The following is a 14,154-nucleotide window of genomic DNA, read 5'->3' on the forward strand; positions in this document are numbered from 1 at the left end:
TAAACAAACAAATAAATCTTTAAAAAAAATTTTTTTTTCTAGTGGCCAAATTAGCAAAAGTAAAAAACAAGTGAAATTAATTTTAATAATATATTTTATTTAAGCCAGTTTATCTAAAGTATTATCGTTTTAACGTGAAATAAGTATAACAATTGTTAGAGTATTTTATATCCTATTTTTCATACCAAGTCTTCAAAATTAGGAATGTGTTTATGAATACCACACATTGCCATCCAGACAGGCCACATTGCAAATGTTCAGGAGCCACACACATGGCTCACAGCTACCTAATGAGGTTTGAGCACAGTAGTGGATCGTCTGTTGAAAGATTAATCTTAATCTCCAAGAGCTTTTTCTATTTTATAATTATTCCCTTTTTAACAGCCTGTTTCAAATTCATAATTGTATCTTAAGCCTCTCCATTTTCTGTTTTTCTTGCTTTGCCTGAGTCTTCTCCCTCCTGTAGAGTTAAATTGATTGTCATACTGGTTTTACTCAAATTATCTGGTCATCTTTAGTGGTCCTTTTATTTCTAAACATACGAGATTGAATGGTGTCAGTCCATGGCTTGGGTTTCCTCTTGCATCATGGAGGTAAGGTCTCTACTGGGCAGGTTCCTCCCTGACCAAGAAAGCTGTCAGGACATCTGTGGAGGTGGGCAGGATGCAGAGGCTGGCGGGCTCTCCTTTAGAGGATACAAGGGTGGGGAACAGATAGGCCTTGGGACCCCACAGATGCTGAGCTGGTTCCAAAAGCTTTGACTCACCAGAGGCAGCATGTTGAGTTTGTTTAGAGAACAGTCTCCTGTGGTAAATGCCATTCCATCCATTGAGCGAAGGTTGAGGAGGAGAGGGGTAGCAGATGCCCCTGCTCTTCAGGCAATGCGTGAGTTTATTAAGCCTGATTACGGCCTTGTTGCCCCCTCCCATCCTGTGTGTCTGCTGGACTTACGAGAGATCTCTCCCAGGTTCCTCTTGTCATGTGTGCTTTAGCCACTTTGAGTATGTATTCTGGATGTGCTCCCTTTGCTCTGCAGCGCAGTAAGGAGGTTCTGGGCACTGTCTGTTCCCTGTGCTTGTAACACACCAGGGCAGGGAATGGGATGGGGGTGTAAACAGCCTTACCCCAATCAGACAGTAAACAGTAGCCATGGCAAAAGATGATTAGTGCTCTGGGAAGGGACTGGGCCAAGTAGAGGGGAGTGGTTGTGGTGGCGGGGCAAGGGAGGCTGGTTATAATTGTAAATGGGGTGGGTCAGTCAGGATAGGTGTTACTGAGACAAAGGAAGGAGCTGGCCAAGCAGGTGTCTTGGTGAAATACTTTGCATGCAGAGGGAACAGGTAGTGCAGAGACCTTGGGTTGGGATCATGCATGTGTGTATAAGGACAAATGAAGAGGTCACGGTGACTTGGATAGAGAGAGCAAGAATAGAAAGGAGAATCCTATCGTGCAGTACCTGGCCAGAGATTGCAGAGAAGGTAGTTTTAGTTCTGAGAGAAAGAGGGACCATTGAATGGTTTTCTTTTTCTTTTCTTTCTTTTTTAAGATTTTATTTATTTTAGAGAATGGGGAGAGGGGCAGGGAGAGAGGGAGAGAATCTCAAGCAGACTTTGCAGAGCGTGGAGCCCCAACATGGGGCTCAACTGACCGATCCACCCAGGCGCCCCTGAATGATTTTGGTAGAAATGATTTGGCTTACCATTTTATTTATTTATTTTATTTTTATTTTTATTGTTAAAAGATTTTTATGTATTTATTCATAGAAACGCAGAGGCACAGGCAGAGGGAGAAGCAGGCACCACGCAGGGAGCCTGACATGGGACTTGATCCGCAGTCTCCAGGATTACGCCCTGGGCTGCAGGCGGCACTAACTGCTGCACAACTGGGGCTGCCCTGGCTTACCATTTTAACCATCAGACTGGTGGCTCTGTTGAGACTAGCCTGTGGAGAAACACAGATAGAGGTGGGCGCCTTCTAGAGGTGAATACATTCCAGCAGGAAAACCGGGGTGGCTATTAACGAAAACTAGGTGGGATATAACAGTGGCTTCCACCAAGTGACGGAGGTGGCAAGAAGGCAGAAACCCCACTTTCTGAGGTTGTATACCGGGTATGAGAGATGGGGGATCGTGGCTTTTAACATGCAGTGAGTGGGAAGGATGGAGTTGTCCTTCACTGAGATACGGAAGACTATATATGAGTAGAGCAGGTTTTGTTGGGAGGTACCAGAGGTAAACTTGAGATTGTAAGAGTGCAATGTTTGTTGGACATCCATGTAAAGATGTTGAATGGGTACTTGGATATATTTGTCTATGGAAACTGAGGAAAGAAGTGTAGACTTAATTAAACTCCTCTCTGCCATTCCTGCTTCCATAAACTTGATGATAGAGTTGGTCTGCTGATGACCCCTCAGTTTTCTACTTTGTCACGAGTTTGTTCATAGACAAGATTTTTCTGGAATTCCAGTAGAGTCTTGGAGTGGAGTCAGATTGAATAAGAGTCCAGACAGTCCTGCCATGTCACTTTGCCCTCAGTGTCCCAAGGGCCAGTCCTGCTCACTTCCAGCTGCATCATTTGGCCTAATGTCTGAGGACTACCCTGTACATTTGTCTTTCTCCTGGCTCGCTCTCCACACACCACTCTCTGGTTTTCCTTTTCTGACAGTGCGTTGTCATCATCTGTAGACTCTCTTCTAGTTGTACCAGTGGCTTTCTTTTTTGAACTCTTACAACTTAATCACATCCTCTCTTACTTTATATTTTACTGTTTATTATGTACTTTATAGCTGACCCTCACCTATACAGTGAACATTATAGGCTCCTAGAGAGTAGAGACCTGAATAACATTTCTGAGAAAGGGCAGTCCCAGTAGCCCAGCGGTTTAGCACCATCTTCAGCCAAGGGTGTGATCCTGGAGATCCGGGATCGAGTCCCATATCGAGCACCCTGCGTGGAGCCTGCTTCTCCCTCTGCCTGTGTCTCTGCCTCTCTGTGTGTGTGTGTCTGTCATGAATAAATAAAATCTTTAAAAAAAAAATTCTGAGAAAAAGCCAAGAAATTTTCTGGTCCTGAATTCACGTGTATGTAGGTGTTAGTTAGGTATAAGAGGCAGAAAATATATGAGTTTATGTGGTTGGGGGACAGTTAAGTAAGATAATACAATCCATTTTCATGCTGTTTAGGCTTTTCTGTCTGTGCTATTTGGGAGATGGTGGGAGGCTTCCCTGAGGAGATGCACCTGGAGTCATGCCCTGAAGAGGAAGCTGGGTAGGAACTTTTGGTTTCAGAAAGGGAGAGCATTCCAGGCAGAAAGAGCAGATGTGTAAGGCAAGGGGGTGCAGTCAGCCCTGTGGCATGGGTGCCACTCCCAGGACTGATGGAACAGTTGGAAAAATAAGTTGTGTCCAGCTTGTAAAGTGCTTTATATGCCATATTGAGAAATTGGTTTTTTATTATCTTTTCCTGTATTTGTTGAGTAATAAAAAGGACCTTGCGGGATCCCTGGGTGGCGCAGCGGTTTAGTGCCTGCCTTTGGCCCGGGGCGCGATCCTGGAGACCCGGGATCGAATCCCATGTCAGGCTCCCAGTGCATGGAACCTGCTTCTCCCTCTGCCTGTGTCTCTGTCTCTCTCTCTCTCTCTCTGTGTGACTATCATAAATAATAAATAAATAAAAATTAAAAAAAAAATAAAAAATAATAAAAAATAAAAAGGACCTTGCTTTTTAACACTTCAGTATTCTCAAATTATGAGAAAAGTTTCTGCTGTTCTCCTGTGGCCTACATCCTATGGGATCTGTTTTTGCCCATGATGAAACCACACTTGGAAGAAGGTACTTTGTAGTATCTTTATACAGACACTTAGCACTGGTCTTTGTCTCAGCAGCAGAGGCAGTTGGTAAGGAAACATGATGGTAGCAGGGTAATGCAGCACAGTCTATCAGAAGCTGGATTTCCAATAGAAATTCTATTTCCAAGATTTATTTTATGTGGTTATTTATAAAGAAATAAATGTTCTTGCATTTGATTTTATTTTCAGAGGCATGATACAATATCCTCGGCCGACTTTTATTTCGTGACCTTACTAACTTTGTCTCCTTACCTGGTTCTTTTCTACACCATTACTGAAAAGTGTAATGAAAATGAAGATGATTGCATTATAATTATTCACCTGTAAGATTTTGGTAGTTATATTTTTAGTATAAAGTTAATATTATATAATGATACATTTCTGTTACTGCTTTTAGGTATATTGTTCTTGAGGGTATCATGAATTGATTTTTGACGATGGGCAAGTGGTTTGTGTTTGGTGAGTAAGTAGTAAGTGATGGGTTGGAAGAGAATGACAGGAATAATGTGCTCCCCAGCCATATGTATATTGGGTATGCATACAAACTTGATAGGATTTTTTGCTCAGAACGATAAATTATTACTGGATTATTCCATTTTATTTTTTTTAATTTTTTATTTATTTTTTATTTATGATAGTCACAGAGAGAGAGAGAGAGGCAGAGACAGGCAGAGGGAGAAGCAGGCTCCATGCACCGGGAGCCCGATGTGGGATTTGATCCTGGGTCTCCAGGATCGCGCCCTGGGCCAAAGGCAGGCGCCAAACCGCTGCGCCACCCAGGGATCCCTCCATTTTATTTTTTAAGATTTTATTTATTTGATAGAGCACAAATGGGGGGAGCAGCAGAGGGAGAAGCAGACTCCCTGCTGGGCAGGAACCCCCCCCCAGATGTGGGGCTCAATCCCAGGACCCCAAAATCATGGCCTGAGCTGAAGGCAGATGTGTACCCACCCAGGCACCCCTATTAATGGGTTATTTTAATTAATAGCTAAGAATTCTTATTCTTTAAGTCATTTTTTCCTGGCTTCTGAAATAGTTACGAAAAGGAAATTAATTACTAAAGAAAAGTTTAAACAACATATTTAGAACCTGGTTTGTTTAGGAAGGTCAGCTGCCCTTTGCAGAACATCAGTTATGTAATGTGGCAGAAAAGGAATGGGCATCTACTCTCTAACTTTCATGAAGGATGTTCTGGCTTGAATTGTGCCCCCCAAGAAAGATATGTCCCAATTCCCAGCATCCCAAAATATGACCCTGTGTGGAAATAGATTCATTAGTTAAGATGAGGTCATACTAGAGTGGGGTGGACCCCCTTTATCCAGTATACTGGGTGACCTTAGAAGAAGAAGAGGAGAAAGGCTGCAATGACGTGGATGGAACTGGAGAGTGTGATGCTGAGTGAAATAAATCAGGCAGAGAAAGACAAGTATCATATGATCTCACTCACATGTGAAATTTAAGAAATAAAACAGGATCATAGGGGAAGAGAGGAAAAAATAAGACAAGGTGAAATCAGAGAGGGAGACAAACCATAACAGACTCTTAATCATAGGAAACAAACTGAGGGTTGCTGGAGGGGAAGGGTGTGGGGGAATGGGGTCACTGGGTGATGGCCATAAGGAGGGCATGTCATGTGATGAGCACTAGGTGTTATATAAGACTGATGAATCACTGATCTCTACCTCTGAAACTAGTAATACATTTATATGTTAACTAAGTTGAATTTAAATAAAGATACAAAAGCAAGATGGCCCTGTGAAGACACAAAGGCTGACATAGGGAGGAGATCATAGGATGGAGGGAGGCAGAGACTGTAGTGATACATCTGCAAGCCAAGGAATCCCAAGAGTTACCAGTGATCACCAGAAGCAGTAAAGAGGCATGGAGCAGGCTCAGCATCAGAGCCCTTAGCCAGCACCTTGATTTCAGAGCCTGACCTCTGGTATGAGAGAATGCATTCATGTTGTTGTAAGCCTCCTCATTTATGGATCTTATTATGGCGACCATAAAAAAAAATAGTATGAGTAGTAGCTTAGACCAGCAAAAGCTACAGGTAAGCCAGGACAGAGGAAGGGTGAGTGGCCATGTCAACCGTCAGCTATTTTATAGTGCCACATACAGAAGTGTCAGTTACAAGTCTTTATGAAGAGTATATAGATAACCACATGTCCTCTACTACACTTGGCCAGGAGACCAGAGATTTATTCTCTAGAAGTGAACCAGACACACTCTAGACCAGTGCTGTTCAAGTAAAATATGATGCAAACTCCATGTCGTTTTTAAATTTGCTAGTGACTACGTTTTAAAATTTTTAGAAGAGGGGATCCCTGGGTGCCTCAGTGGTTTAGTGCCTGCCTTTGGCCCAGGGTGCGATCCTGGAGTCCCGGGATTGAGTCCCACCTCGGGCTCCCGGCATGGTGCCTGCTTCTCCCTCCTCCTGTGTCTCTGCCTCTCTCTCTCTCTCTCTCTCTCTCTCTCTCTCTCTCTCTCTCTCTCTCTCTATCATAAATAAATAAAATTTTTAAAAGAAACAAAAATGAACCTTATTTTTTTTTATTTATGATAGTCACAGAGAGAGAGAGAGAGAGAGAGAGGCGCAGAGACACAGGCAGAGGGAGAAGCAGGCTCCATGCACCGGGAGCCCGACGTGGGATTCGATCCCGGGTCTCCAGGATCGCGCCCTGGGCCAAAGGCAGGTGCCAAACCGCTGCGCCACCCAGGGATCCCCAAAAATGAACTTTAATAATGTATTTAACTCTCTAAATCTAAAGTATTATCATTTCAGGGGCACCTGGCTGGCTGAGTTGGTAGAGCATGTGACTCTTGATCTCAGGGTTATGAGTTCGAGCCCCACATAGGGTGTAGAGATTACTTTAAAAAATCTTAAGAAAAATTATTTCAATAAGTGGTACAAAATCTTTAGAGATATTTCGCATTCTTTTATGCTAGGTGTGGAAAATCTGATATGTATTTTTATATGTCAGGCACGTATCATTTCAAACTAGGAGCATGTCAAATGCTCAGTGGTGAAATACAACTGGCAGCTACTGTTTTGGACTGCTCAGAAGCCTACGCCAGAGGTTGGCAAACTATAGCTCACCAGCCACATCCAGCCCTCAGGTCTGTATATGCATTGCTGAGGGCTAAGAATGACTTAACATTTTTACAGAGTTGTATTTAAAAAGAGAGAAAAGAATATGTAGTAGAGATGTTGTGTGAGGCCCACAGAAAGTTTGTTGACCCCTGGTCTTGACTGGGCCACATCAGGCATAGGAGTGCAGGTGTGGGCAATTTGCCATGAAAACAGGGATTGGTTAGAGTCGGCCAGGTCAGTCTCTTTTTCTTGCCCAGTTCCTAGACATTGGTAGCCACACCTGTAGAGCTCATGCAAGAAATGTTGAGCCATCTTTGGCAAAATTGGCCTGGCCAAGAGAAAGGATAGGTATTGACATTTAGGGTCTCTGCCAGTGAAGGTAATTTCCTCAAGGGCTTCTGCCCAGCTTCAGTGCCACTCCATAGACATAAGTGGACAGCCAGAAATCGTCAGACCTTTGAGGGACACCTATGCATGAAAACAGAAGACAACAAACAGGAAATTGACCTTTGAGGAAATAGGTGTAATACAGGAAACAGAAGAAAACCTAAAACTACCCTGCAACAGCTGCGGAGAACTAAGAGAACATATTTCACTTATAAGGCAGAAACTGTAGTTATTTAAAAATAATCAGGAACTCCAGAGTGGCTCAGTCATTTGAGCATCCGACTCTTGGTTTTGGATCAGGTCACGATCCTTAGGGTTGTGGGATCGAGCCCTGTGTCAAGGCTCCATGCTCAGTGGGAAGTCTGCTTGGGATTCTCTCTCTCTCTCCCTTCCCCCTTTCACCACTTCTCTCTCTCTCTCTCTCTCTCTCTCTCTCTCTCTCTCTCTCTCTCTCTCTCAAATGAATAAATAAATACTTAAAAATCGCTCAGAGAGTAAGAAAGTATACTTAGAAATTTTTTAAAAGGAGCATTAATTTAAAAAATAGGTTTGAAAAATATAATTGTCCTAAAAATAGTTGTAAAAGAGAGATGGTAAATGAGAAAGAAAATGAAATAAGATCAGGAGGTCCAACATCCAAATAAATGACATGAGAAAATGCCCTGGAACTCGGCAATGGGATCGTGTAGGTTAGAGTGCTGCAGACCTTCTCTGAGAAGGGACAGGTGGTCATTATTGCAGACACAGCCACAAGGTTTCTATGGCAGCAGTTCACCTCTTCTTTGCGGCTTGCCAGGGACGACACTTGAGGGGGCAGGAGTGGCTGGGTTTGGGTGTTATTTGCCAGCCCCTGGTTCTAGACTGATGAGACTCACCAAGGCCTGTCATGGTGGCATTTCAGAGTATGACAGAATGCTTTTAGAACTTGGGGTGAGGACTGTGGTTTCAAATCCTAAGCGGATGTTGCCAGTCAAACTTATTTCTCTGCACAACTTCCCCAGGAAGCTACCAGAAGGTGTGTTCTATTAAAATGAGAGAATAAACCAAGAGTGATGAAGTCATAGGAGCAGCCTGCAAGCGAGGGACCCAGCTTGGGACAGAGACAAGGGAATTCCCAGTGTGGCTAAGGCGAAAGCCAGACCTTAGGGACCTGTCTGATAAGCCAAGAGGTCTGAGGGTTCCTGATGTGTTTCTGGAGGAGAGCAACCATGAGGGAACAGAAAATAGAGTGGATTCCCTGATATGCTGGACCATATCAGGAGGGTTTACAGTTCTGTTGGAGAGTTTGGGGTGGAGCAGGGATAGTATAGAAAAAAAAGGATCAAATGGGGAAAAAGGTTGTAATTTTTAACACCAGAGCAAGGAAGAATTGCTCTGAAAAGTAAATATGATCACCCATGAATAATATAAGTGAATGTTGATGTATCCCAAGTGGCAGTGTGGTTTGGTTAGAAGAATGCGAAGGGAGAGGTTTTATGGGTTGGAGGGGTAGAAACTAGGTCCTTTGTGCAGTTGAACATCAGTAGAAACGTGTCACGCAGGAGGACTCAGTCGCTCTGAACAAATCACTGTGTTTAGAAACACAAGGTCAGTACCAGATTGAAAGTAGTTGTTTCTGGAGAGTGAAATCAGGATTGGGAGGGTCCCTCCCTGGGGAAGGGATTCCTGTTTTGTTACAAGCTTTGTTGTACTGCTGGTTATATACTTTTAATTTGTTTACTTTAATAAGAGTGAGAGGAGTTGAAATTAATGTTTACCTCGGATATTAATCAGCCCCATACCTTTCCTGTCATCACGTGATGGTGCTATTATTTAGTTTTCTGCACACTTTTGTTTCATTTGTTAATATCAGTTTTTGTTGTCTACTCATTATTAATATTTGGCTTCTTTGACTATGGTGAAAAACATATTTAAGAAACATGAGTCAGTCCTGTGTTTAGTCTCAACATAGAACTTAATTTAGTTAATGTCTATAAATAGTTAGTAGATCAGCACCACTACTTGAAACTTATAAAAGGGGACTGTAGTCCCAGTACCCAAGCAGCAGGGCAGCCATGAGGGTGTATAGCCCCCCAGTCAGCCTTCACAGGCAGGGTGGACCAAGAGTGGATCGCCTCCTCCTGTAAGTATGACCACCTCCCTGTCTCAGGAGTGCTATAACCTTAAACCTTAATTACTTTGTTTCATTTTGTCCACTTTTCATTTGTTTGCTAGTAAAGAAGTGAAAGACCCACATGATATGATCAGAATATATCCATACAGTTTTATTTTCTGTGAAATGTTAGGAATATTGTAGTGATACTAAATGTTACCAATTCAGGTCCTGTCCTCTTCCCCGTCTGCTCTCCTCTACTTCCAATTGTGTCAAAATTTCAATCATTCTTTACCTACCTAACACTCTCCCACATAGGTAAGGCTGTATAAAATGTATTTTTAAACTTTATATTTTGCTTGCTTTAAAAAAAAAAATCTTTGAGTTAACATAAACTAAATGTGTGCCTGAATATATTTAAGAAAAAGCCATTAACTTTATTGCTGGCCAGTGTTTTGGATATATCTTTATATTCGTGGCTAGCTCTTTTGAGGAAATAGGTATTTTGGTGGTGGAAGAGACTATTTCTGATGTTTTTAAAATGCTTTTGGCTATTATATTGGTCATTTGCTCTATAATTGTCTTTGAAAAATGTATTTTTTCAGAAATTTTCAAGTTAATGTAAAATGCAATTCCTTAATTAAAACAGCCTGGGAGAAGTTTTGCATAGTTTCAGAATTCAAGCCCTTGTAATTTGAAAGAGTCTTCAGGTGGTTCTAACAGTAAAGAGTAGTTGTAGACACAACACCGCTCTGGGAAGAGGCATCATATGTGTTTCCTGAGTGTGAGTCGGCAGTGATATTTCTAAGAAAAGCAGGGTTTGCAAACTTGGAAACTGTCCCCTAAAAAGAAAATACAAATGTTCTCCTTTAGAGATCAAAACATGAATGTCAGATTTATTTACCGTCCAGTTCAGGTGGGAATTATTCATACTACTAAAGATTTGGGAAATATATTTAGACGTGCATCTTTTTAGTGAGCAAGCTAAAGCATTAGCCAAGGACTTTGACTACCACCTTTTTTTCCCCTTCAAATCAAGAAAATATACAATCAGCAGAATCTCTTGCAGCTTTGTGAACTGCCTGCTCCACTCACTATCCATGAACCTGGGGAATCTCTCTGGCATCATACTCCTCTCCTACATCAGTACATATTCTGGATCTTTTATAGACTGGAAACCCTAGAATAAATATTATGTTACAATATGTGGAATAATCTTTCTAAGTCAGAACTCCCTGGCTCTAAATAGCCATTATGCAGTAATTCTTTGAGACCTGGCTTACTGCCTGTAACTTAAGCTTACTTTTTATGATAAAAGCGTTCGTTGTGTTGGGCAGCCTGGGTGGCTTGGCGGTTTAGCACCGCATTCAGCCCAGGGCCTGATTCTTGAGACTGGGGATCGAGTCCCATGTCAGGCTCCCTACATGGAGCCTGCTTCTCCCTCTGCCTGTGTCTCTGCCTCTCTCTCTTTCTCTGTGTCTCTCATGAATAAACAAATAAAATCTTAAAAAAAAAAACATTGTGTTGCTTGAAGAAGTGGCTGTCAATGTGGAGGTAAAAACAACAACAAAACAAATCAAACCTAAGAACTTCAATATGAAAATGCAGTGTGGGGCACCTGGCTGGCTCAGTTGGAAGAGTGTGCGACTCTTGATCCTCAGGGTCATGAGCTCCAGCCCCATGTTGGGTGTAGAGGTGACTTAAAATAAAAGAAATGCAGTGTAGCTTTAGGATACTGTATGGTTTAACTGTATTAATAACATAAACTCTGAATATCGATTTCCCCAGGAATGTATATTCTCCTGTGTATGTGTGTGTGTATGTGTATGTGACCATGCTGGGAAAGGCTTGGGTGTGGTGAGGGAGCTGAAGGAGTCACCTGAGGTAGTGTCTAAAGTTAAAAAGAAATGTCTAAAAAGAGTTGACAGTAACTAGGAATGAGTGGGAAGGTTGGAGCAATGAACTGTTGGTTTTTGTTAATATGCTTTATGTACCTGTATTCTGTTGACAAGAATTAAATGAAAGAGGTGGTGTGGAAATGGAAAAGGGCCTAGGAACTTGGGTCTTTTCATCCTAGATTTCTTGGTGAGCTACTATATTCTTTTCTTTTTTTTTTTAATTTTATTTATTCATGAAAGAGGCAGAGAGAGAGAGAGAGAGAGAGAGAGAGAAGCAGAGGCACAGGCAGAGGGAGAAGCAGGTTCCATGCAGGGAGCCTGACGTGGGACTTGATCCCGGGTCTCCAGGATCAGGCCCTGGGCTGAAGGCGGCACTAAACCGCTGAGCCACCCGGGCTGCCCAAGCTACTATCTTCTGAAACTAAGTAGTTTCTCTTAGCTACTGTACACAGATGTGTTCTAATTAGAATAATATGGGTGTGTCTTTGCCTTTTGGACCCAATCGATCGCTTAGAGTATCACATTATAGAGTGTGCTCCTATTTTTTTGACACATACTGTGTGTTTTATGTAAGTCCCCGCTGAGTTCATCTATTAGAGGTCATTACAAAAAGAACTGCCTCTTCTCCATTTGGTTTCTTATTGAAAACATACTTGTGAATACCCCGAATTTCTTGCCTTCACCCCTGCAGCATATTGCTACTCCTCAGAAACTGTGTCAGCTAGTGCTTTGTCCAGGTTCCCCAAGTCAGTACTGTACCATAAAGATCTGGCTTAGGACTTTATAGCTGGTATCTCACACACAGCGACTGCTTGCCCTGAGTACTGTTGTAGGCCTTTTCTGTTTCCTTTGGGCAGGTACTGTTAGGTATGGGGATAGGCCCAGAGAGGGACTTCTTGCTTTTCTGAGAGAAGTGGGATTGGTTCACTTGTCAGGTGAGCTTTTCCCTTTTTATAGTCAGTTTAGGAATCATGAAGGGGAGAGATTTCTGGGAAAATCTTTTAGTAGTTTATTGGTAGCACTGGGAGGGACAAAGACTGGCACCCATGTTCTGTCATTTAACTCTGGCTCTACTGGGAACCCAGTGGTTTATTAGCCAATCTAAGAAAAGTCCTCACATGAGATTCTAAATTATAGCTCACATTTATTGAGCATTCTTATGCCCCCGGAATGTTTGAAAGAGCTTTTTAAGGCATCGCTTAATTTAATCTTACCCTCTGTGCTATGAAATATGTACAAGATGGGGCTATTTTTTATTTTAGGGAGAGCTAACTTTTATAGCAAGACTATTGTTTAGGTCCAGGTGAGTACTTAGAGACATTTGCTTACTGTATTACATGTATGTGTGGAAGTTAAAAACAAACTGTATGTTTTAGAGCCATATACATTGGGCCTCTGTAGATTTTAATATAATCACAGTGATTACACAGCCACCATTTGAAGTCCTAGAGTGAAAGATTTTTTATTTAAATGCATAAATACTGAGACATTTCATATGTTCTTAGAGGAGATTAAAAGACATGAATGTTTTTCTCATTGGTCTTCAAATTTAATGAAGTGTTAATAAGATTGAGAAGGATAGATCTTGCCAGAAGGGATGAATTTAAGAAAGTAATCCTAAAACTTACCTAAAAGAAGGTAAGTGAGAATCATCTAGAAAAACTCAAAAAGCAGAGGGATAAGGATTGATGCACCCTACCAGATAACTTATTTCAGATGTCAAAGCATCAGTGTACTAGTGTCATACTAAACAAACAGATCCACCAACCAAAACATTCTGAAATTTCAGAAACATTTAATACATGTAAAGGTGGCATCTAAATTAGGATGGTGAATGCTCTAAGTGGTGCTGTGATGTAGCTCAGTACTGCACATCCCATACCCAACATGAATTTTATGTCAGATCACATAAAGGAATGACACCACTAGACTTTCTATGTATAAGTTACAAGCCAGATGACAACTTTAACAAAGTTAAACACGTTACAGTTTTAAACGAAACTTTAAAAATCAAAGGCATTTAAGAAGCCATAATAAAAGTTAAAAATACATATGACCAACATTTGTGACCAAGGGTTATTACCTTTAATAGAGAAAGGAGCTCTTCATGTGAGTATAGAATATGAATTCTCCCTGGAGTCAACCAGTCAGAGAGTGCATGTAGCCATGTCTCATTGTGCTCTGAAAGGTCCAAGATGCAGGCTGGTTGTGGTAGCAAGCCTCTTAGCTGCCATTAAAAAGGGTGATCATGTTGGGTATTGGAGAAAAGGAAGGAAATTCTCATCTCCTGTTGGGAGCCCAGCCACCATTCCTGAACACAGTTTGGAGCCATGTATCCAAAATCTTAAGATACAGGTGCCTTTCCTCCTAGCAAATCTGCCAGTAACGATCCTTCAGAAACAGCAGAGATGGGGCTCAAAAATAAATGAAGCAGGGGTGCCTGGTCAGTTCATTTGGTTGAGCGTCTGCTTTTGGCTGAGGTCATGATCCTCAGGGTTCTGGGATCGAGTCCCATGTTGGTCTCCCTGCTCAGCGGGGAGTATGCTTCTCTCTCCCTCTGCTCTTCCCCTCCTCACCTGTGTCAGGTTCACTGTACCTTCTTGTCTTCCCCCCTCCTTGTGCTCCCATTCTCTCTCTCTCTCTCTCTCTCTCTAAAATAAAATAAGATAAAATAAAATAAAATAAAATAAATAAGCAGATTTTTGCCAAGCTGCTGCTGTGGCCAGCCATTGTGTTTTCTAAAATGATGACTGTTCCTTAGACAGTAAACATTTGATTCAGTGGCATGGTCACTGCAGTTACTTGGAAAATTCATTTATTTGTAGCACCTCATTCAT

General features: G+C 41.9%; 1 protein-coding gene across 4 annotated transcripts in view; it reads left to right on the forward strand.

The window, feature by feature from the left end:
* The window catches only part of ENAH (ENAH actin regulator), a 140,442-nt gene that overhangs the window by 105,789 nt on the left and 20,499 nt on the right, over positions 1 to 14,154 (forward strand). The gene's annotated exons all lie outside the window — the stretch shown is intronic.

Source organism: Nyctereutes procyonoides, unplaced genomic scaffold, assembly GCF_905146905.1.
Source record: "Nyctereutes procyonoides isolate TBG_1078 unplaced genomic scaffold, NYPRO_anot_genome, whole genome shotgun sequence".
NCBI classification, from domain to species: Eukaryota; Metazoa; Chordata; class Mammalia; order Carnivora; family Canidae; genus Nyctereutes; species Nyctereutes procyonoides.